This window comes from Cuculus canorus, chromosome 1 (assembly GCF_017976375.1).
Source record: "Cuculus canorus isolate bCucCan1 chromosome 1, bCucCan1.pri, whole genome shotgun sequence".
Lineage (NCBI taxonomy): Eukaryota > Metazoa > Chordata > Aves > Cuculiformes > Cuculidae > Cuculus > Cuculus canorus.
Window position 1 is genome coordinate 85,350,317 of NC_071401.1, and position 25,572 is coordinate 85,375,888.

General features: G+C 35.3%; 1 protein-coding gene across 3 annotated transcripts in view; it reads left to right on the top strand.

Moving 5' to 3' along the window:
* Window positions 1-25,572, top strand: part of IL1RAPL1 (interleukin 1 receptor accessory protein like 1) — a 697,071-nt gene that overhangs the window by 443,621 nt on the left and 227,878 nt on the right. The window lies entirely within an intron of this gene.

Here is a 25,572-nt window from a genome sequence, read left to right on the forward strand (position 1 = left end):
TTTTTTTTTAAATATGTCATCTGTAAGAAAGTGAATACTTACACTATAAATCAGGCTTTTAAATATTGATTGCTAATGCCTTGTTTTCTTTCTGGGAGATTTATTTCTGCTTAAGACAGCAAGAAGAGAAGCTAAAATTAGATTCTTTTTTTAAGAATCACGATTCAAATCTTAACAAACAATGAAATATGAATGCAGAAATAAATAAAAAAATATAATTGAGAACTTAAACTGTGTTGAAGTGAGGGAGTATGGGAGGAGGTCATGTGTTAAAGAAGGCAGATACTGCAACAAATGAGGCTCAAAAAATCTTAGTAATACTACTGGTGATTAATAATTAGGATGTGCTTCTTGAAAGATCACACTATTCCCAATCTTTCTTTCTAAGTGACATAATTCTGTTACCTGCACAGTGGTTCCATCAAATGATGATTTTTGTGGCGCTGCTAGAGTTGGTGAAGTGTAACCCCTGTCTGGCAGTCATTCTTGGAAAAAAGGTTTTTGTTACCAACAAAGCAAATAAATAATGTGTTTTAATCAGCTGCTCTGATACTGCAAGCACAGTAACATGCAGGAGCTTTCTGGACATATCTAGACAGTTTGAGGTTTGGAGACTTTTTAAAAACTTTTCTTTAGTTTCACTGCTCATGAATTCAAAGACTCAAAACAAAACTTCTCTCAATTTATCAGTCATTTGCAGGAGATTCATAAGAAGAGAGAGACATTAACTTTCTGTTTATAAATTAAAAGCTTGTCTCATTATGATTCCTGGGTGACAAATATCTACATTACAGAAAATGTCATTATAGCCAGCCATAATTGACACCCTCAGTGGTAATCTCAGCAGAGAAGATGAGTCTTGAATAGTTTTGGAGGTTGCACTACTAACCACTATTAGGTGGACTCTCTAAAGTACATTAGCCAAGGAGGGGTGGAGAAACCTTGTTTTCTACTCTAGTTTGTAGATAAATAAAAGAATATCATCGTCCTTTGCTACTCAGAACAAATAACTTCATGTAAAATTAAGTGGGCTTTGTTATTTTTCTAAACTTTTTTTCAATAGTTCACCTGCGACTGTTACAGAAATGGAAAAATAAATCCTAAATGCCATATCAAGATGTTTATTAAAGCGTTGCCTAGGTTCAAATTCTTTTTTTTTTCAACAGAAACAAAGAAAATAATTGTGTTATTCCCTATGTCACTTCGAGACCCCTTCAGCTCAGCTGTATGGTGTAGCCACATAGTTTAGCAGCTGACAAGAGCGATGAGTTTGTGCACTGTTTACAATGGCCTTAAGTGATGATTGGTCTTTGCATTTGAAAATCATCATTGCTGTAACCAGAATCCTAGAGTTCACTTTGTATTCTCTGGAGGTTCTGTGAGGTGTAATTTCACAAAATAACTTTGCAGGTATATTGTGAAATTTGAGACAGTAATTTTGGGACCAGTGTGGGCCTATATATATATTTAAATGGTATTAAACTGGTTAAATTGATGGTGCTTTTACTCTATTTTTCAGGTAACTGTTTTCAAATAGCAATTTGTACAGTGAAAATCAGTATCAGCATTCAGAAAGGCAGCAATATTTCAAAAAAAACAAAAAAAAAATCCCACCAACTAATAGAACAACTGTTAATGATAGCCTGTCCTGCCTATCTCAAAAGGTGAAGGGAAGGCAGAACATTTGCACTCTTCTGTCAGTGTTCTGCCCAAATTTAAAGCTGTTGCCTTTAAATTCATGGCTGCATTGCTCTTCTACTCCTCCTATTTCATCAATCCTTCTGCAAAATAACTGAACAATGCTTGAGAGCTGAGATAGATATTGAAAGTTTCTAGAAAGGTCAGCTGAAACATTATTGTGCTGCTCTCAGTCTCTCTCCCTGCTGGATCTCAGGCTCCTCACAGCCATGCTCTTCAGAGGCAGCCTGTGAAAAATGCTTGCCAGCAGCACTCCCTTGGTAATTGTTTCTTGATCCAAAGATGCTGGTGCTTCTAGAATAGGCAACATGTCAAACTGACAGTGAAAACTGCACAAAGCAGAGTTGCCTCTGACTGTCAAACCTTATGCTGTTGATGCAAAAGGTAAACCTCAGAGAGTGACTGCAGGTAAGAGCCACTCATTCTAGATAATCTAGATTTTTTCTAGTCAGCCGCAGGCTTTTATGAAGACAGGTTGGATATGACAGTGCTAGGACTAACCATTATCTTCACATTTAGTAAAATGCAGAAAATTTTCTCCAAAGGATCTTTCAATTGCTGCATTACAAATAGAGACATACAACAGTATTTTGTGTGCTTTTCTTTCCAGTCACAAGTTCTTCTGATCAGATTCTGAGGGAAACAAATGTCTCCAGATATTGACTTCAGATTCTGTAAGTCCACCTAGGTTCATAACATTATTATGTTCCAGACAGCATGTGAACATTAAAGTAATGAAGCATTCACCCTGAATGATTTATAGAACGACCTTTCATTTTTTATAAAAGTTAAACCAACTAGTTCAAAGCATTTTGAATTAATACTGCTTTTAGTTTGTGATCTGCAGGCATAAGGAAAGATATAAAATATGTAGAGCTACAGGATAGTTAGGTACAACTTTATTTATTCAGTAGGTATTACTTCAGTACTAGTGTAAGCTACAGTTCCTCCCTGGATCATCGTCCTCCATGGAAAACTTTAATTAGCTCCTTGCTAACCCTCAGACCATTTCTAGAACTGCATTCCCCTACCCTCACACAGCAGTGAAAAGGCTGGTCAAGTAGAATTATCATTCTACTTCATAGGATCATGAAATGGTTTGGGTTGGAAGAGACCTTAAAGATCATCCAGTTCTAAGCTGCCTGCCATAGGCAGGGACACCTTCCACTAAATCAGTGTGCTCAAAGCCTCATCCAACCTGGCCTTGAACACCTCCAGGGATGGGACATCTACTACTTCTCTGGGCAACTTGTTCCAGTGCCTCACTACCTTCACAGTAAAAAAATTCTTCCTAATATTTATCAATCTACCCTCTTTCAGCTTAAAACAATTCCCCTTTGTCCTATCACTGGCTCCCCAATAAAAAGCCCCTCTCCACCTTTCCTATAGACCCCTGTTAACTATTGGAAGGCTGCTAGAAGGTATCCCCAGAGCCTTCTGTTCTCTAGACTGGATAACCCTAACTCTCTCAGCTTGTCCTTGTATGGGAGTTGGTCCAGGCCAGTGATTATCTTTGTGACCCTCCTCTGGACTCACTTTATCAGATCCATGTTCTTCCTGTGCTGAGGACTCTGAAAGTGAATTTAGTACTCCTGGTGAGCTCTCACAAGAGCAGAGTAGAGAGGGAGAATCACCTCCCTCAATCTGCTCATCACATTTCTTCCAGTGCAGCCCAGATTGGCTTTCTGGGCTGCGAGCACACATTGTTGGCTTAAGTTGAACTTCTCATCCACCAACACACCCAAGTTCTTCTCTTCAGAGTTACTCTCAATCCATTCTTTATCAAAATTGTGCTTGGGATCGCCCTGACCCAGGTACAGGACTTGCCCTTGGCCTTGTTGAAATCCATGAGGTTTGTACAGATCCATCTCTCTAGTCTGTCAAGGTCCCTCCAGATGGCAGTCCTTCCCTCCAATGTGTTGACTGCACCACACAGTTTGGTGTCATCAAATTTGATGAGAGTGCATTCAATTCCACAGTCTGAGTCTCCAACAAAGATGTTAAACATCACCAGTCCCAATATCAGCCCCTGACAAACACCACTTGTCACCCATCTCCACTTGGACATTGAACTGTTGACCACAACTCTGCAACCATCCAGCCTAGTCCTTATTCGCTGAGCGGTCCATCCATCAAATCCATGTCTCTCCAGTTTAGAGACTAGAATATTATGTGAGACAGTGTCAAATGCTTTAGGTCCAGGTAGATTATGTCCGTTCCTTTTTGCTTATCCACCAGTGCTGTAGTCCCATCATAGAAGGCCAAAAGATTGGTTCAGCACAATTTGCCCTTAGTGAAGCCTTGAAGTTTGTCACCAATAACCTCCTTATTTTCCATGTGCCTTAGCAAAGTTTCCAGGAATATCTGCTCCATGATGTTGCCAGGCACGGAGTTGAGACTAACTGGCCTGGAGTTCCCTAGATCTTCTTGGGGAATGTGATGGACTGCAGCTAATTAGAGATATTCAATTCTTGTTGAAATTATTCTTTCTAAAAATAATTATTACCACTGAAATTCCAAGAAAGTTCATTGCATTTTGTTTTTGTAATTGCTTTTTTAAAAACAGATAAATAACTTTGAATTTAGGCTAGTATTTTTGTTGCAACACTGTACAATATGTTTTCCAAGCAGTCTATTTTGGGATTGATTTGAGGTATAGATTTTAAAGTAGTAATGATAGTGGCCAATAGAGTGTAAAAAAAGGGACATGAATCTGTATATAATCTTAACTGTATTCTCAAAGAAGGCATATCCGTACTGACAAAAATAGGATGGAATTAAAGGTCCCTTTGACAGTGGCTTTCTCCCGATTACTATTTCACAGTATCTGAGAAATCATGGTTCTTTCCTCATAGTGAGAGATGGAAGTCAATAGGGCATTTCTTTACTGAAAAAATTGAAGATACTGCCTCTCAGATGAGTATATGTTAGTATTAATAGCATATTTTGTGGAAGAAAACTTAATCTTAGATAGTAGGGCCATAGTTTGGCAAGCCAAACCTCACTGGTGTGACTGATTGGTGGTTGCCTGCCTCTAAACACTGAAATTACTACCTAGTATGTATCAGAACTATGTTTTGAAGTGTAAGATCTCTAGCCAGACCCTAACTGTGATTTTTAGATAAGGTTTATCTATAAGAAGGGGGCAAAAAAAATATCATAAATTGTCTGTTTATACTGATATCCATGCTAAAATTACCAGCTTCTTTCATGAGACAACAATGTCCATCAGAACCTCTGGACTCTGTAAAACTTCCATGAGAAAAATATTATATTGGCGCAAAAGAATCTTTAAAGGTTTACATTGATATGAGACTGTATTTATTAGTTGCCACTGGAACTGCCTGATGTTTGTATCTATCTCTTTTTCAATGTAGCTTGTCCCTCTCTGGGGAAATATATCTGTCACCAGCTCAGTAGAAGTCCCTGTTATCACAAAGTCTGCTGCCAATTGCTGGCATCAATTTGAGTTATTACTGATTTTTTGGGCTTTGTGTTCAACCAGAAGATGTGTAACACATAGAGATATATTAGTACTTTTAGTACAAATCATAAAGTAGGAAAGGGTCCTTAGATAACTTTATTAAGGAAGAAAGCACATTAATGATCTTTTTGTGAGATTTTATAAAACTGTAACCACTTGCTTGGATAGGTGTGCAGTGTAACTTTTAATGGTGCATAATATTCATATATAATTGCATTGTATATTTATCTTTTTTACATTCCTTGTTTTCCCTGATGTCATCCACTCTATTCTTTTATTTAAATTGGAACCAAAAAGTAAGTTTACGTTTATTGCAATGATAATATGTTCTGCTTCTGGTAGTAACATATAAATTAATGAAAGAGAGAAATACAAGGAAACTGGACTGTCTTTTATTTTTACTTCTAATTAAGTAATTGATAGAACAGAAATGTTAATACTGTTCATGTGTATTAAATTAGAAGCTTTTAGACAAGTAGTCATGACATGACTTGCAGACTCAATATATTCAAATTCAAATATCTGTATTGTATTTCTAGGAAACTAATTCATAGTAATACCAAAAACGTCTTTATTAAAGATTTGGATTTATTTTTATGAAGCTTTCCTGGCTTATTTATCACTGTTAACATAATGGTGTTTCAAGAACTGTAGCTAATTTTTTAACTTTTCATGTGCACCTTTATCACATTCTAATTAGAAATACTGACTGCTCTTTTTAGCATGGTGAGGTGGCTTTAAATAACTTTGAAGGTTTCAAATTAAAAAAAAACCACAAAGAAGATATCTTGTGTTGCAGTGGTAACTAAATAATGTGTTCATATTAAAACTCAAAATATTGACTAGAGGTACTGCCTGTGGAGCTATAAATAAATAGTATGTATGCAAAACAAAATGACTAGTCCGCTTTCTTTCATGTTCTCTCTTAACCTTTTCCCTGAATACCCAAATACTTTTAAAATGCAGATTTTCAACACTTTAAGTTCCCAACAGAGAGCAAACTTTGTGAACAAAACATAAATTTGTAGTCTAAGATGTGAATTTTTCATTGAAGTAGTAAGAAAGCAGTTACAGAGTGTATTTAAATTTTCTCTTAGATGAAGTAGCTACTGAATTCTCTGTTGAAGACAAATGCTGAGAAATGTAAATAGGACACACAGTCATACACAATGTATTTATACTTGGTTGCATATATAATTTACTTTTTAAAACTCCTTTTATTGTAGTTTATGGAAGTAAGGCTTCTTCTCATTTTTAGGGTTGGGAAAAAGTTTTCAAGTTAGAGGACTGTGTGATTTATTTATAGGACTTTTCAGAAACTCTTCTGAAAGATACTAATTCTGCTCTGAATTAACCAATATCTCTACATGTGGACAATAGTAGTTGCATAAGGAGAAATGAGAGAACCAGGGTATTTCCTGAGAGTATCTTCCAGTTTTCTCTTGAAGTTCAGGGAACTTTTCCACTGCTGACTGTACTTAGAAGTCTTTTTGTGATCTCTGTTTCACTCATTTGTCTAGTCCTATGTATTATTTAGGCGTCCACCATGCCTTGCAGGAAAGAGATTTCAGTCTTTTAGCTAAGGACTGTGTGAAGAACAATATTATTGTTTGTTCAGACTCTTTGTTTTGCTAGGTTTATTCATGGGATTTTGTATAAGAAAAGTGAACGGTCTTTCTCAGCTCTTCTGGCTGCATGATTTTATTATAATGCTTTCTGATCTCTGCTTTCAGTCATCTAATTCCCGATTGAAAAGTCTCAGATTATCTGCTTACTCCTTATATGAACATTACTACTTATGTGGAAGAGAATGATAAGAAAGTATGTTCATAAAACAGTGTCCAGGTACAAAATTTGAAAGCAAGTATTTGAGGAAGATACCAAGTAAGATCAAACATGTTAGTTGAGTTTTGCATTTATTCTGTTACCTGTGCCTTCTTTTTCTTTTTAACTTTCTATTTTGCCTTAATCTTTTAGCTATCAAATAAACACTTCACAATATTTCTGATCTATTTCTTAATTTATTTATTCACATGTTTGTGTGGTTTATGATTTTTTGATGGTGGAAATAATTAATCTGGAAAAATCTAAAACATTTTCTTCTCATCATTGGAAGTTCCAGTACCATCTTTAAGAAAGCATAAGATAAGAATATGGTATATGCATATGGTCATAAATTCCTATTCTCTCTAGCTAAATAACTTGACCTGTCAGTTTTAGTGGTCGAAGATTAAGATACTTGTTCAAGGCATGCTAACTGTAAAATTGGTATTTATGATCAGTACAAGTCTTTTGGAGGAAATGTAATATTTGTTAATAGTTATTGACGGGCTGATTCTATTCTAATTTACATTGTTAAAAAACAAGAATAAAGTAGATTTTCCAGTTGTAACACAGAGGCTTCAAAGAGATGTTGCTGTCATGCTACAGAATATTCTGGTTCTCAAATGTAGAAGAGTGTGATTTCAAATGCCTCCAACTAAGTGTTGGTGCAAAGCATGCTGAAACCAATGAAAATACGTCATAATTCTCTCCGTTTAAAGTTGATAAACTTTAGCTCTCAAGAAGTCTGCATCCAGTATTTGTTTGGCTGGTTTGGTTTTGTTCAATCTGTTGGTATTTATGCCCAGCTTTACTTAAAATTTTCTTTATTTTTAAATCCACAGAATTTAAAGCATACAGATAAAATAGTGATCAATTTAAAATACCCGTAGTATAAAGCAGTCACCTAGATATGCTCCCAAAGGCTAAAGCTATCTTGAAGACTTTCAGGAGAAATAAACTCCACACAATTACACACAAATATACACAATGTGTGTGGTGATAGTCAGTGTGTAGTTTTGTCTCATCTTTTTCTAACCACTAGGCTAGAAGAAATACACCATGTATTTAGTCTGTGCTAGTCATCTAGGCTCTTGCCATAATCAGGGGAGAGCAACAAAGGATCACGGAGGATATCTTGAGATTGATTCACAGTTAGAGGTCTCCATTTCTGTCCTCAGTTAGGGGAGACTGTATACAGTTTAAATGGGTGTGGTTAGTGAATTATATCCATTCAGGACAAGCAGAAATCATCAGTCATTTAGAACTGATAGCAACTTGATTCTTGTTTACAAGATATAGAATATGCTCATGGCTGAAGTACTCAGGTGCACTCAGATTTCTGCTACTGTTTTTCATTCTGAGTTTTACCTTCCTGGTACTTCGGTTTCCCTTTGAAAAAAAGGACACAACTGTACTTTCATTCTCCTGCTTGTCAGACAGTATAGCTCTTTAGATTGTCGTTTACTTTTTTTCTGTGTGTTGAGGTCTCTTGTAAATTCTGCAACACAAGTACTAAAAGACAGTATTCCCTATCATATATACTGGATGTAAGATACATCACCTTTCACAGAAATCATTAGTATTCAACCTAACCCTCCTTCCTTGTTGCTCTCAACCCAGAAATGATCGGGACAGCAAACTAAATAACAAGTTGCTAACAGTGAATTATCCAGATAAGTTCATGTCCAAATCCACAAAATAATCTCATTTTTTGGTGCTGCTCTCACGAATGGATTTCACAGCAGTCAGCATCAAATGGAGAAAAATGAAACACTTTTTTTTTTTTTCATTCATTAACAATGACCAATGCATAGTTGTTACTAAATAAGACGAAAGTTTTTTTCTATTTTATCAATGTCCTCTTTTTTCCGCTCAACCCTAACTCTTATTCATATATCTATATCTATCTATTTAAGTATGTAAAATATTCACAGCACCGTGGAGAGATGTAGGCTGTGCGCTTCCCATGTAGTGGTGTCATGACATATAGGAATTAAAACCCTATGAAGATCGTCACATAAGATGATTACTCAAAAAGAGTATATTAGCCCAGGATTTGAAATTGATGAACAATTTGCAGTGTTTATGCTGTATGACACAGTTATTACAAGAAGAATGTAATAAGAAATTGTCCTGGGTTTAGCTCTAATAAATTAAATCTTCTTCAGTTTCTTATGCTGGCCAGCTAACGAGAAGACAGGAAGTGCATGGGAAGCTGGGAAGGGACACATTTGGGACAGCTGGCCCAGGCTGGCCAAGGGGATATTCAATACCATGTGACATCATGCTCAGTATATAACTGGAGGGTTTGGCTGGAGGGTGGGGGATTGTTGCTTCTAAGTGGGCTGGGCATCAGTTTCCGGGTGGTAAGCGACTGCAATATGCATTACTTCCTTTGTATGTTCTTTTATTATTATTTTTGTTATTATTTGTTATCTTTCTTTGCTGTTCTGGTAAACTGTTTTTGTCCCAGCCCATGAGTTTTACCTCTTTTTTTTTTTTTTCCTTTCTGATTCTCTTCCCCATCCCGCCAGGGCTGGAGAGGAGTGATGAGTGGTTGCATGGTACTTAGGTACCAGCTGTGATGAAGTCATGTCAGAATTACTCCTATCTGGTAATGTGTATCTTAACCTTATTGAATGGAGCTTAGGCTTGTGTTAAAAAATGAAACACTCGTGCCTACAAGAGATGCTAGTTGGTGCAACTAATATTGGAGATTTTCTTTAATGGAAACCTTAACTCTGTTCCAAATAAATGTAGAGACAATAATAAGAATTTCAAGGATTAAAGCTGTGATGTATTTTAATTCTTGACACTGCTAATAAATTTCTTATATTAGTTTTGCTGATTAATTCGTATGGCATGAAGAATAAAAAATGCAATTGGGATGAGAGAATGAATATTTTCTTACCAACCATAATTGATCATCCTTTCAGACTGTAACACTATATCTCTCAGTGTTTTCTGGCTACAAAACTGTAATCTGCACTGAAACATGCAGCCTTGTTGGAAGCTCAGTATCTTCCAAATACCAGAGGTAGTATTAACAACTGTGCTCAAATTCATCTCTGTTCACTATTTTCCTTTGCTGTAGTTAGTTCCACAGAGTGGAAAGAAAGTGATGGAGAAGTGGCTTTGAAGATTTGCTAGGAGCAGAAAATCAAGTATCTATGAAGATTTCAAGCTATCTTTGTTGTGAACCCTGCTGTTTACGTTTGTCACTCTTAAAAGTGTTTAGATAGAGATAGAGTTTACCGCTATATGCTATTTTTTATTCAGATGTGATTTAGCCTCTTTTATAATGACTGGATGCTATATAAAAACTTACATTTTTTTTTCAGTAGAATAAAATAATAGAACTCAGTATAATAAAGGTAGTTGACAAATAAGATGAATTTTAGTCATTACTCCTTAATAGTAACCTGCTGACAATCCTATGAGCACAGAAATTTTATTTAGTTATCATTAGTTTCTGTAGTTAACCACTGAACCCCTATTTCATACCTTCAGTTGTTGTTCCCTGCCTATCTACCTCCTGGAAGACTAAACAATGTATGTCTGTTAGAGAAATCAATCAAATTGCAAAAATGCATTCAGATACTGACATGACTGTTTAAGAGTGTCATGCTTATAAGAAGAAAACACTGTCTTACTCATTTGTAGCAACTGACAGTAATTTCTGAACTCTTTTGAACTATTGTGTGTTTAAATCAGTTAATCATTATACAGATTTTCCTTTTTCCCAATAAAGTACAAAACATTGTCAGGAAGAAAAGGGGGTTGAGGTCTCTTATATGGTTTCTTTATATAATAATATCTGAAAATGAAATGTATATTAACATCTGGGCTCCCGGAAACAAAAAAAAAATAAATGGGCTCCTAAATTGTAATACAATATCACAGTACTAGCAGAATCCCACAGAGGTCCTCATTAGCTTCCTGCACAAAATCCCTGGTATGTTTCTATGCAGCATCCTTTTGAACTCATCTATACTCATCAACAAGCAGCAGCTTACAGGTACTTGCAGTCCAGCATACTTAGTCTGAATTTCCAAACTGTTGTGCTTGCATGTATAGTTACTTCTGTGAGATTAGAAAGATTTCTTGAGGATATAGCTGCATAATAAAGTAAATATAAAAGATATTCTATATGTTTCCGGTGCTTTTTACTGTTTAAGTTGGTAGGAGGAGCATTTTCTGACTTAACTGCAAAGTACTGAGCAACAAGTACATTTTCAGAATGTAATAACCTATGAAGAGATTGAATGCTGTCAAGACAGTCCTGTTTCTCGGATAACTTTAAGGGAGTACAGACGTAGTTTGGGTATAAAAGGCATTCTGTGCTATGAAAGACAAGGAAATGGGATTTAAAGGATATTATTCAATGTACAATATATTCTTTATTGTAAAACTCCTAAGCTACAACTTCCCTACTCTCATTAATTACTCAAATGAAATTACAAAGTTATTTTAAGTAGGAGTACAACCAATTACTAAGTACCTCCTTTATAGCAGTGCTATCTTAAAGATGGTTTAAATATTTTTCCTAAGAGTTGTTTCATCATTATGATTACAGTTTATGTCATTGTTGGTCTTTATGAGAAATCTGAAACACCAGGGGATTGAAAATATGATCAAATCATCAATACCAAATGGAATTGTATGTAATTTTCAGAGAAGGTAGCAGTGAGTCCAATAGATTATGTAGTAATAACATTATGTTTAAATGGATCTATTCTAATACACAGGTAACAGTGTGAGTTTTGCTGGCATTTTTAGATGGAAGTTGTGACAATTTTTTGATGATACTCTAGAACCACCTACAGAATATGGGTCATTGTTTATGTGGAGCAACACAACCCTGTTCCTGCTCTCACAGAGGGCATGTTGTCTCCAGTAAGGGTGTGTAATTTGTATGATAACTTAATAAAGACTAGCAACAGCTCCCAGATAGTCTTAAAGCACAGCAGGGGTGAAATCCACCCAGAGCTCTCTGGCATATTTTTAAACTGCTTCCATGCCATTCTGAAACATTACATAAAGTCTTCAGTAGTCCTGCTTTAATTTACTATGTGAAATAATTTTTACTGCACAAAGAAATTTTCCGTAAATATTACAATTCTGTTTAGCAGCAAAATTCCTAATATTGGTCTTCAAACTCCTTGTTTATTTCTCCCTTGTGTGTTCTCCCCTGCCCTGCTTTATCTTCATCTTTTTCACTTAACTTCCTCACATGGAAGAAGTCAAGTCTGCAGCAATTCTTATGGTAATTAATTCTGCTAATATTTTTTTGAATAAACACGAAAAAGAAAGGCGACTACAAATATATTGTTCTTGCATACTTTAGAATGCCTCAGTATTGTTACTTTACAACAAGCACTTGTATCCCTTTATCTTTCTCAGTCCTCCTAAAATTAATTTCTTTTTTCTGGAAACACTGAAACTTTTGAGTTTAAAGATGCATGAAACAATGGGGCTTAGATGAGAAAATTATGTAGGCACTTTCATGATTTTATGTATTAACTAGTAAATGCAATTTTTAAACACATCAATAAAACCTCAGGTATCATATAATCAATATATTTTCCTGTTGTCAAATTCACTCATTACAAATATTCTTTTATGTCAGCAACAAATTGGAGGGCAATTCATAAAACTGTCACAATTTAATATACCTTGAGCCTTTTCTTATATAAGGATTTTCTTTACAAGAAAAAAATCAACAGGTAAGTTGGAATAACTTATTACGTATATTGTGGCATATGCAAAAATCAACAGTACCAAAAGTACCTTTTCCATTAATGAGTAAACCAAAAGAAAGTCATAAAATTAAGGGAGGTTCACACTAAAAGGAGTAATTGTGGATAAAAAAAAATAGTAACATAAAGAACATAGTTAAATATAAAATATGGTCATACAGTTACTTAGAAAACTGCTTAAAACATCATGGTGGTTTTATGGACAGTGAAATGGAATTTCAGCACTGATATTTTAGAAATGTTGTTGCTGTTTTCAGACCATAACTTTAAGTTGCAGCTACTTGACAGATGGCTGTGAAAGAGAAGCCTTACTTCCTTTCTTAGAAAATAAAGCCAGCGCTGAGCTCACCAGTGAAAGGGAAACAGACTTAGTGGAGAAAGCCCAGTGAACGGCCACAGAGATTAAGCATCTGGAGCATCTAACATATGAGGAGAGACTGAGAAAGCTGAGACTGCTCAGCTTGGAAAAGAAAAGGCTCAGAGGAATATATCCATGTGCATAAATACCTGATTGAGAAGTAAAGACAATAGAGCTAGACTATTCTCAGTGATTCCCAGTGACAGGACAGGAGGCAATGGGCACAAACTGAAATATAGGAAATTCCATTTAAATATAAGAAAAAACTTTTTTACTAAGTAGGTGATCACACAGAGGTACAGGTTGCCCAGGTGTGGTGTGTGCATCCTTGGAGATCTTCAAAACTCAACTGGACACAGCATTGAGCAATCTGCTGTCATGAATCCTGCTTTGAGCAGAGGATTGGACCAGGCAATCTCCAAAGGTGCCTTCCAGGCTCAGATAGTCTGTGAATCTTTGAAAATATATAAATGAACAAAAAAAAAAAAAAATGGCCAAATTAATAGATATGGCTAAGAAGTGTCAATCCAAGAATCTTGCCTTTGTTGAGCATTGCACTATGACATGCTTCTGTCTCATCCTTTACATTTATTCAGTGAGAGGCTGTTGTGATCTGGTGCAAGGAAATTCAAAAGGAGGTAGAAAGACACAAGATGATAAAAGGAGCCAGTGAGTGCTGGAAGTTTTTCAAGAGCACTCTCCTGGAAGTATAAGCACACTTCATCCTTGGCTTAACTGTGAGATTCTGCTCTACTCAAAACAAAAAGAGATGCATACCAGAGATGGAAAAGTAGACAAATAGACATTAAGAACTACAAGAGCATTGCCAGGTTGTGCATATATGCAGTTAGAAAAGCAAAAGCGCAGCTCGAATTTAAACTGGCTAGAGATGTCAAAAGCTACAATAAAGGGTTCTTCAGATATGTAAACAAGCCAAAACAGGAGGAAAATATTGGCCTGCTGTTAAATAGGAGAGGTGAATTAGTCAGCAACAACACTGAAAAGGCAGAAGTTCTCAACACTTTCTTCACCTCTGTCCTTACCAGCAGTGTTGGGCCTCAGGTCTTGGGAGCAAAAATCAAGGTTGGTGCAAACACAGACCCACCATCAGTGAAGAAGAGTTGTTATGCAAACTGTTACAGGAGCTTGACCCCTACAAATATTATAATGACAATATTCACCTGAGGGTGATAAAAGAGCTGACTGATTTTGCTGCGAGGCCACTCACTGTAGTCTTTGAAAAGTCATGGAGAGCAGTGGCTCTTCCAGATGACTGGAAGAAGGCTAATGCCACAGGAAGGGAATAGAGGAGGATACAGGAAATTATAGGCCCATCAGTCTTACATCAGCCCTTGGGAAAGTGATGGAACAAATCCTCTTGGGGCTTACCACAAGTCAAATGAAGCATGTGACTGGGAGAAGCCAACAGGGATTCCCCAAGGCCAAATTATGCTTGACAAATCTGATCGCTTTCTGTGACAAAATAATCTGCTTGATTGATGTGGGGCGACTGGTGGACATTTTCTACCTGGATTTCTCCAAGGCTTTTGCTGGTTTTTGCCACAGCCTCCTCCTAGAGAAACCAATACCTTATGGTCTAGTCAAGTGATCCATGTGGTGGGTGAGTGTCACCCAGAAAGTATTGATAAATAACTGCATTTCAAACTGGCAATCTGTCACAAGTGGGATCTCCCAGGGATTTATATTGGGCCCAATGCTGTATAATATCTTCTTAAGTGATCTGGATGATGGGGTCTAGTGTACCCTGATAAGTTGGATGATTATTCCAAACTGCATTGGGAATTGGACACTTTGGAAGGGAGACCCATCCTGCAGAAACATCTGGATAGACTAGAAGAGTAGGATAACAAGAACTTTATCGAGTACAAAAATGAAAAGTGTAGGTTCTTGCACTTTTGAAAACATTTTCCAGAAGTTCAGCACAGGCCGTGATCTATGCAGCTGGGGGGCAGCTCTGTGGAAAGGAACCTGGGGGTCCTGGTGGACAACAGGCTCAATATGAGCAAGCAGTGGGCTGCAAAGAAATGCAATAGGGTATTGTGTTACATCAATGAAGGCATCACCAGCAGAGATAAAGAAGTCCTTCCCCGACTCTACACCCAGAATACTGTATTCATTTTTGGTTCCCTCTATATATAAAAGATGTGAACAGGCTGGAAAGGGTCAAAAGAAGGGCCACGATGAAGACCAAAGGACTGGGAAGCCTGCCATGTGAAGAAAGGCTAAGACAACTGGGTTTGTTCAGCCTTGAGAGAAGAAGGCTTAGGGGAGACCTTATCACTGTATTCTGTTATTTCAAGGATGGTAACAAAGAAGATGGAAACTTTCGAGGAGTCGCATGGAAAAGATAGGAGCTAGTAGGTACAAGCTACTGCTGGGCACATTCTGATGGGACACAAGAGGAAAATTTTTCACAATGACAATGATCAGCCATTGGAATAATCTCCCCTGCAAAGTGGTGGATTCCACAGCACCAGACACATGTAAGATTCAGCTGGATAGGATGCTGGGCTGTTTTGTCTAGACTGTGTTTTTGCAAGACGGGCTGGACTAGACGAACTTTGAGGTCCTTTCCAACCTGGTATTCTATGATTCTATGATTCTCTGATGATGATCTCTAAGCTTATGAGTAACTAGCAGTCTGCATGAAAGCCAGTGTTCAGACAGTCACCCTGGGCACTTGCTCTTTGATACCGGCTTTCAATCTGACTGAGCCACTGGGTTGGACCCTTCATTCTGGACAGATTCCGCTAGGGTTATTTGTATTCTGCTGAATGTGATTATCCCTGGAATTTGTAAATTGCTGTGATATTCACTTCCAGTCTTGTGTGATTCTGAAATCTGTTTTAGTTGCTTAATTTTATTCTAGAAAATGCTGTATTTTATTAGAAAAATAAATGATTCTTCCCTCCCTTCCTCCCTCTCCCCTCTCTCTGGATGTACATGTGTCCATATTTATTAACACAATTGGCACCTCTTATTACAAGCTATTGCTAAATAAAATCTGTAATATAGCTTATCAGTTATTTATGATTCATAGGTAAATAATTTTCAGATTCACTGCTTTCCCAAGTATTTCAAAGAGAATTAGAGCCACAAGTAGAATGCCTAATATCTCATTTCTCCAGCAGTGGAAAGCACAGGGTATTTCAGTTACATTCAGTGATATGATAGGTATACCTTAGCCGTTTCAGTTATAGCAGCTTTGTTGAAATATGCAAATAATGTGTTGCATCATCATGTGTATCTCACTGGCCATGTCAAAGTCTTTTAAGTCTGTGCTAATGAAACTAATATTTAAAAGACACATCCTTAGAAATACAACAGAAATCTCAGATACTTGCATACCTCTATAGAACACTTTCAGACAAAGTACACTTTTAATACAAGATAAAATTAAATCATGCATAGAAGACATACATATCAATCACTGATTTGCAGGGGTAAGTGTAGGGAAGGTTGGTGGGGACAAGTGTTTTGTCTTTTTATACAAGATTGAAGCTATAGCTTTCCAACACACGTTAATGCAGAGAAAATTTACTATATAGTTTGAGCAAGCGGATCCATTCTGAAATTTGCCCGTGTGTTTCCTTCCAAAGATATGAATCACTCAAGGAAACTGAATGCTTCAACTTGAGCTTGTGCATAAGTGCTCACAATAGAGTCTATAAAGTAAGAATATTGATTTTGGTGGAAAAAACCCCATTTATTACAACCCACAATGGCTTTCTATATTTTTTTTTAATTCCTCTGAAACACCAGCCTTTGATTGACATTGTGAACCTCATTTAGTTTGCTTTCTTACTGTTTACCATGACTCAGGTCTTCAAAGGTGCTGAGAAGCCTAGCTGCCACTTCAGTCTATATTACTGTGAGTCAATTGCTTAAACCGAGTTTAGTATTAGATGCCTATTGCATTTGAGGATCCGAGACTAAATGGTTATGTAAAAAAAAAATAAAAATCTGATAAACTATTATTTTGTTTTAAAAGAAATGGAATATTATTCAATAATTTTATCTGCATTTGACAAGAACTAAAAGCTTCAAAAAAGTATGAACAGCTTACTTCCCTGCCTCTTGCTAACCAAATCTCATTTATGATTTTGGTCATATACAGCTAGGGACATCTGGACTCCTTAATGTTTCTTTGAACTTACCTAGACATATGAAGATCATCTGTATTTTTTAAGCATCTTTAGTATGAGTGAAAATATAGAGATAAATGCATTGCTTTTCAATTTTCTGAAGGTTAAATTTAAACTTTTAAGTATCACTTTATTTCAACAATGTTCCTCGCTTTCATATGCAGTATAAGTATGCAAAAGAACCAAACACTGTCTTATTTATGGTGCTAAAAAGAAAATGCTTGGAGCCGGTTTTGCAATATCAACCATGCTGAAAGAATTACTTTATTTGAAGAGAAATGTTAAAGTTTGTGATGTCCTAGTCATGTTAATGAGAAAAAAATATTAGGCTCGAACTTCAAATGTCATAAAAAATATACATATACTACCATGCAATACTAGATACTGGTAAATACTGTTCAAGTTAACCAAGAAGAAAATGCTAACAAACTTTTAATTTCAAGTTGCATGGAGTTTTTGTCAAAAAATGTCTTAAATTTTAACTTCTACATATGGACAATTATTTTAATTATTTTTTCTGCTACTGAACACTCACTTGCGGTTCTCCTCAAATGTTGTGCTATTGTTCTGTATCATTTCATAAAAAAAATATTTAAAAAAAAATCATTGTGGTATGTAATGCGAGTCATAGCATCATCCTATATTGCACAAATGCTTGGTATAACGTTAACAAATTAATGACCTTTATGTATGCTGCTGGTGATGTTTGGTGTCAGATTGTTTCCGCTTACCTTGGTTAATGGGTAATTCAGATACATCATGGATGAAAGTGTCATGCTTTGAATATAATTTGAAGTTTCACCGTCTGAACAGATCTATTCCTGTCTGTCACTGGGATTTATCAAATTTCTGAGTACATGACTTCTCATGACTAGTATTCAGAAAGCTAATTAACACTCAAATACACTTGATACATATTTTAGAAACTCCTCATTGTACAGTTCAGCATCTGTATATGAACTAGCATAGGGAGATATGAGTAATTGTTTTAATGAAAATTTCACCTCTGAACCACATTTCACTGGAGTTCATTGTGAATATAATTAGGTCTGCCATACTCCTCTCCCTGTCAAACTGCAGATAAGGCACAGAAAAAAAAAATTCTTTGCTGTAATCCTGCTTAAAGATGATAGGGAGGCACTGATGAATTTAATATCATTCATACTCTCTGAACAAGAACCATTCAAATAATAAAGTATCATATAATGTCTTTTAAAAGAAACATTTGTCTTTTAAACAAAGATGGGATAACACTTTTAAACAAATACACTACAGGGCACCCACTATAATAAATGAAGGAACATATCCTGTATTCTTCAGTCCCATGCAAACAAGAACTTGGACTTGCACTTCATTTGACTTTTCTTTAATAATGACTAAAGGGACATGTTTTCTCTCTGTATGCCAGTATGAACCCTTTGTTGGTGGTTTGTAAAACTTATTAAAGTGACAATAAGCATTAAGAAAATATTTTTCTTTATGTAAGCAATGGCTGAAAGATTTAAATTTTGGACTTAATTCAGGGATATATTCCATATATACATATATATGGAAGAATTTGCTTCATGAAAAGTCTCCCAAGACCTTTAATTTTTAGCACAGCTTAGTTAATGAATATTAATATAGTTGAGCTTTGGCTGTACTCTGTAAATGCTTATCAATTTGTCATGTAAGGATACTTTATCTGAGAAGGAGATTTTCTTAGTATTTGCATCTTTACCCTCTATAATCTGATAATGTAAATAACACTGATTTAAATGGAAAATTAGTTGTAAGAATATTGAAAACACCTTCCAAGATGCAAGAAATTCTGGAAGACAAATATTATGTTACTGAAGAGGGTCTGTTTTAATGGAGGGTGTATTAAACTTCTGTGAAACTTTCCTGATCCTGGAGGAAGAGATGAAATGCAGGCTAAAAAAAGTGCCAACCTTGTGGCGAGTTTATAACTTGTTTTTCTTTTATGGTTGTTTGCTGTGCAATACAGAGTGCTCAGTGCTTGTAAAGTACAGGCAGAGCAATGGATACCTAGAGGTACCTTGGATTACTTTCAGAGCTTTGGTAAAGACACAGCACATATCAAGTGATAATGTGCTTTGAAAGCTGGCTGAAAAACCCACTGATTTTTATTTAAGAAGTTCATAGGGTATGATGAGTAAATGGGATAGAGTTTACTGGTTTGTGAAATGAAGTACTTGCTGAAAGTAAAGGCCTACACAAGTATCTATTTCTCACTGAAGCTCTATCAGAAGTGTTCAACAAAGCCTTTGGATCATTCTAGGGTGGCATTTAACCCATATCACCAACAAAAAAACCTTGTTATTTTACTCTATTGTAAATTGAAGGAGTGACGGTTCATTGCCAAGACAATTTATGAGCAAAAATGAAAATGATGAGTTATAGAAAAAAGCTAGAAGGCATCAAGTTTTGTCTCATTATGCATAAGTCTGCATCACAGGAAGAGAAATGGGTCCAGCCATCTTGGATAAGGTTAAAGCACGATTTTTAAAAGGCAGCAAAGTCAGTCATTGTCTGTCAAACAAAATGAAATGAGACATCAAGCAGTTAGAAATGAAATGAGAGGAAAATAGGAAAATAAAGACCTAAGCTGAAGTGTCTATTAAAAATTTATCATGAGACAGCCTGCATGTTTGAAGGATAGAAGAAAACTCCTTGCTATCCATGCTTGTTAAGTGCTGCTTGTGACCTTGAAATGTGACCTTGAAATGTGACCTTGAAAAGTATGATTTAGTTCCTTAACAAAGAAAAATAGTGATAAAGACAGAAATATATAGATGAGAACAAGCAGAGTATCTAAGAAAATCTGAAAAGTCTATGTGATAATTTTCCAATATCCGTGAAGGAATTAAGAAAAAATCCTCTAGATTTTTTATGATGTGGTATGCCCTAAATATTTACTATGTGAAGGTTTTACTTTTTTATTTATCTGATATTCTTATTTGTAATATATGCAAATCTTCCTGAATAGAACTTTGTTTGTTTGTTTGTTTGTTTAAATGTGAACTATGTTATGATAGATGATTGGTCAGCTGGTACGATGAATTTTTCAGTATGAAAAATGACTAGGTCGTTTGGAGTGCTGAATGTTCTTTAAAGGCTGAGAAGGTAAATTTCTGTCCATTTAAATGGCCAATTAAAGGGTATAGGAATATAACTGAGATTGCAGAATGGTTGTTCATGCTGAAGTAGACTAATTCAATATAATCATACCAAGGTAATGATCACCTTACCTAACCCTTAATAAAACATGTCAAAAAATTTTGGTGAGCTTGTTAGTCATGACATGAGAGGTCAAGCACTGAAATCTGGAAAAGAATTAGAATTCCAGAAGAAGAAAAAATAATCAGTGTTAATCTTGGAAGGAAGGAAGGAAGTAGCATGGCTTTCTGAAATACTTCTTTGCATTAGTGGAAATTTGTGTACTATACAACAACCAAGGAGTCTGGTATGTAGAGTTAGTTACTGCAGTAACAGTTAGTAAAACTGTTTCTGCAAAACTCATTTGAACATGTAGCATAGTGAGACATTGGAGGTATAGTTGTAAGAGGCCTGATAAAATAAGTGATGAGAAAGATGAGGAAAGACCTATATTTTTGTACATATATGCAAACTTACTAATTATATTTTAGGATTGTTTTTAACACACATCTAGAGAACCTTGATCAGGCAAAATTACGTAAAATATGTTACTTTGTTTTAATGTACTTACCGAAGCTGTAGAAGACTCAAAACTATTCCGTAATACATCAGGTTTGTTTGTGCTTTCAAGTTGTTGTCTCATACACATTATGAAGTTACACCATTATGAAGTTTTACGATTTGTTGTGTAATCACTGGTTATCCCATGCAAAAAATATTATACTTTTATCTGTTTAAAAAAAGTACTTCCCAAAGCCAAATTGCTCTCTTCGAGAACTCATAGTGGGACATACAGTTTTTCACTTTCAAGTGCTGAATTTAAATTCACTCAGGTCAATTACCTCTGAAGATCATCATTATCTGATAGCTCACTAAGATAGGAAACTTGTAGTACAGTAGTTCTCGTCAATAAATAAAGTTTCCATTACTGTTATTCCACACTTTTCATCTTCTCTGAAGCTGTTATTCCATGTCAGAACTTAAGACTCCTTTAATTTTACATTTCTTCGTGCAATCTGTCTTCCTGACCCTCGCGTTCCAGACATCTCTGAATAATGTATGATTTTCCTTTCTAGACCTCAAACTGTGTTAAACAGTGCTTTTGGTCGATTAAGGGCTAACATGGCCAATGTCACAATGTAAAGCACAGTCCCTTCATGATTAATGAGTTTCAGCTCCTTTGGAGAAGCAAAGCAGAAATGCTGTAGCCATTAAACTTATTCAAGCTGCACTTGAAGAAAACCCAAACCAAATTGAAAACCTAAAAAAACCAACTGGAAACTAATGAAAGATCATTTACTTAAAATCCAAATATTTTTTTTCCTCTCTATGTTGTAATTTTTGAAGTTGATCAGATGTTGAATCTGCAAGAATGGGCAATTTTTCTTGAATTCCTGGTTTGTGGTTCAAACAATAAGCAGATTAAGAACTATACAGTGAAAAATCAAAGCATCTATTTTAAGCTGCTAAAGAGAACAAAAAAAAAATCCATTAAAGTACCTCAGGAAAATATATAATTCTTCAAGTTCTTTTCATCATCTGAAAGAAGCTAAAATTTATAAATATAACATATAGGTATAGGATAAAGTAACAGGATGCATTTGTATTGTTGCTGTAGTTTGGTAATTGCTTGTGGAAAGGAAGAACTAACAAACTAAAACAAAGAATGGAACTGAAGATAATGTGTCTTATTATTATAGTAATTAATTAACTGCAAGAAGTTGTATGTATATGTTTATTTGTATATTCTATATGTAAGTAAAAGTTTGATTCAATAATTCTACAAATCACATAATCTCATGTACATTCTTCTTATTTTATTTCTCATTATTCTGCACTTCCTCTAGCAAAGAATGTCTGTAATTATACTTTTTTTTAAAAAAACTCTGAAATTTTAAAGCCCTTTTCCTCACAGTACCATAATAGGCTTTTACAGAATGGCTATTCTTAGAGTTTAGTCACTTATAAATATTTATACCTAGGCTCTGATAAAAATAAGAAAATCTATTCCTCATCTTCCTTTATTTTATGAACCTTGTGTATAAAGATTGTGGTGATTATTTTATCATCTTTCACTAGCATACCCACATTTATTCCATCTTGAGAGGTAAAGATGCAATTTATACAAATGAAGTAGTTTTGAAGAAAATATTTTCATGTATATGTTGTCTTTAGTATAGACTTAGAGATGGCAAATTTTTCTGAAAACTGAAGTAGAAAATCTTGCAAAATTATCTTTGTGTAAGAATGGACAAGTTCATGGAAGGAGATATGACTGTCTAGGTTTTATTGCTGGTGTCCTAGTACTTAAAAATTGTGCAGGTGGCTTTTAATGAACAAGTAAATTATGTCTTTATTTACTTTCCAATCTTGGTTTTCAAAAGTTTGTTTCTGACAGGGATTAGGGAAGGGGATTGAATACTGAATAAAACCCCCACATTTTCTATGCTGTTCAGGACTCAGATTGAAGATCAGAAGTCAAAAAACAACCTGTGAAAACAAATTGTGATGGGCATAAAGGTTAATTTATATGTATACTGAAAAACATTCTAAAGAAAGTAATAATTTTCTTAATTTCAATCTTAGTCTAATAACAGGCATACGTTTTAGGGAATGTCCTCGTAGCTGTGATATACTAGATATTTCAAACTGCTACTTGCAAGGAAACATCTATAATCAATCGTCGGTTATATTATTCAGTTTTTTAAAAATCTCAATGACTTGTATGTTAAATTTGATATATGTCCACATTTTATCTCTGGATCCAGTTTTTGTACACTATACAATCTCTTCAGGAAATTGTAACAGGGAAATATAAATGGAATAATTAATGATATTTCCCTCAGAATGTAGGTGTAGATATTGTTTCATTTACGTAGTTGTCCTCTCCCTCAGCTCTTAGCAGATAATTTTTTAAACCAGGATTAAGAAAATAGAAACATCTATCAAGGTGCCCTTCAAGAATGATGACTGAGCCCTTAGTTATTACTTCTTTAACTCCTCACCATGAAACATGGCTGTGCCTCATGTACAGGTGTCTCATGTGCTTCATGCAGCTATACGAGACCAGCCTTACATGAATGATTCCTCCATTATACTGATGGCCAGGCTGGCATTCTTGTGGGTGTTTCCTCACAGGTCTTATTAAGCACCTTGACATTAATTCCAACTATGAATTTAAAGCTAGTTATCAGAAAAAAAGATCCTCTCAGAACATCAATAATTAACCTGAATATGACAACTCTTTGATGTCAATCCCCAAGGGATTCAGTTTGGTGAGAGATCATCTAAGAGCACAGTATTTCTCTGGTTTTGCTTGCAAATCTCATGTATTGCATCACACCATGGTAGAATTTTTCCCTGTACAAATGTTTCAGATAATCTCCCTGTGCAACAGTTTCAAACCTTGCCATGATTTGAGTCAATTGGTATCACACTTTTTGTTGTACCCTTCCAATGACAGGACAGAGACACAGATTACAACAAGTTATTCACTCTGAAGTAGTGTTTTATCCCTTCAAGGTTGTTTCCTCTGATTTCATTAAATGGATCAAATAAATGTTTTCCTCCTATTTCCCTCTTTGCTTTAGTTTTCCAAATTATATCAAAATAATTGGGAAAAATACCCCAGAGAACTTATGTTTTTTTTTAGCATCAGAATGCCAGAATTACTTAATTTCCTGCAAATAAGAAGAACCTTAGAAAGTAAAAATGATGAATTCGTGTTAGAAAATAACTGCTTTTTCATAATTATCTTAGTATGTAATATTTATATTTACGTAATTGCCAAGATATGACAGTACAACTCACAGAATACCTATAGATTGTATTTTGTAAGTTAGTTACAAAACTAAACTTTAGTTACTACAATTAAAGTAATTTTTAGACAGCTATTAGAAAATTAATATATAGGACTGGATGATATAAATTTAGTGAAAATAATCCACTTAACCATGGGCTGGAGAACATCCATTGAGGAAAAGAGCTTATGGCTTCCCTTGTCTTGGAATGACCTTTTTGTATGAATCTTTCCTGTTATACAAAGGATGCACTCAAAAATTATGCATAAAAACAAAATATATTTTAATTATATAATTATATAGATTTATATTTCTTTATGCACAATAGAAGGATGTCTCGTCCAGAGCCCACATAACAGATTTTTCTATAATGAAGAAAACCTCTCTTTCCCTAGAGAGCCTGCCATTTAAGGGGAAAAAATAATCCATAGTAACATTATGATTAGTACATAATATTAGGGAAAGAAACAATAAGACATTGTTATCTATAAATAGTTAACTCCCTTGGGGATGTGGAGAAGGAAGCACCTTGTAAGTATATGGGAAATGCAAGGTGAATCCTTGAAACTAAGGGAGAAATGATGTCTGTTGATACGCTGTGAAGCCTTTTGTCTTCACTTTCTTTTGTGATATGAGAGGGCAATTCAACAGAGAAATAAAAAAAAAAATGGAATTATATCACCAAAGTTATAAGAATGAGTTGTGAATTCAGCAAAAACATCTTTAATATCTTTGCATTTGAGAAAGAAAAAACCCAAAGAAATAAGAGAAAAGAAATATTAAAATGATAAAAATTTAGAATTGTCTTAGTGGTAAAAATAAACATGTTGGGACATAGGTAGCCTAGATGTGATGACTCAAGTAGCAAATCTGATTTGAAGATGATATCCAAGTTAAACGCCTGGACTGATAGACTTGGAGAGAGATTTTTGGTGATAAGAACAAGGTAGCAAAGAGGAACAATGGGATAAGGCTTGTCTTAGGCAACTGAACTTAGGCTTACAGCTGGACATACAGTAAAATTTGTATCAAAAATATCAAACAGAGGTCTTAGCGTTGACAGTCAAAGTGAGACTATCTGACAATAACGTCTGAGCTAGCCACCCAAACTCTTTTATAACAGAGAAAAGGAAGACACAACTTTGAAACCATTCTTTCTAAAATAGTAATCTGAAACAAATCAGTGCCTAAAACCATTTTGGTTTGTTTGTTTTCTGAAATGACTGTAAGGGGGGATGTGGTCTACCAGTACAAACACAGCGCACATAAGCTGCAGATGCCTGAAGTTATATGTGGTAAATTTTTTGAAAGAATATAGTGCTGG